A 648-nucleotide genomic window follows, 5' to 3' on the forward strand; every position below is an offset into this window, starting at 1 on the left:
AGTGGAAGCTTCATCCCACACCTGGGAGCATCCAGACCTCAAGGCCCAGCAGCCCCGAGCCCTGTGTCTGGGCCCCCAGGAGGCAGACAGGACAGTCCACCCTCCTCCTCGGCTCTCTTCCTGCCCAGAACATTCGGTGTCCAGGCTGTCATTAGGGAGAAGCAGGGATGGGGGTGTCCCATGTGGGAACAAGACACAGAGCGGCTTGTGCACGTGGCCATCCACACTGGGAATGCGGGTCGGTGGGACGCGGGTACCGGGAGGGCCAGGAGGTGGGCCTGAGGAAACAGGGCGGGGCTGGGGGTCCTGGGGTGTGTGTGTGCGAGCTTCGCCTGTGCCGGGCCTCAGACTCCACGGGGCTTCCCTTCCCTGGTCACTGGGGAGGAGGGGCTGAGCAGCATTGGTGGAGGGACCCCTCGCATCCCCAGGCCCTGGCAGCATCAGCTCTTCAGGCTCTGGGTCAGGGTCCCTGAGGGGCGCAGGTCCAGCTATGCCTGCAGGGAGGCCTGGAGGGGTCAGGCGGGAAGCACGTGTGTGGTCTCGCCTGTGTGGAATCTCCCGAGCCAGTGTCCAGTGGGAGCCCTCACCTCGCACGTGGGTTTCAAGTCCACAGCTCAGATCACCTTCTAGCTGCTTGGGTTGTTTTCT

The sequence above is a fragment of the Monodon monoceros genome, unplaced genomic scaffold, assembly GCF_005190385.1.
Source record: "Monodon monoceros isolate NGI ecotype Baffin Bay Population unplaced genomic scaffold, NGI_Narwhal_1 Contig4335_ctg1, whole genome shotgun sequence".
Taxonomy (NCBI): domain Eukaryota; kingdom Metazoa; phylum Chordata; class Mammalia; order Artiodactyla; family Monodontidae; genus Monodon; species Monodon monoceros.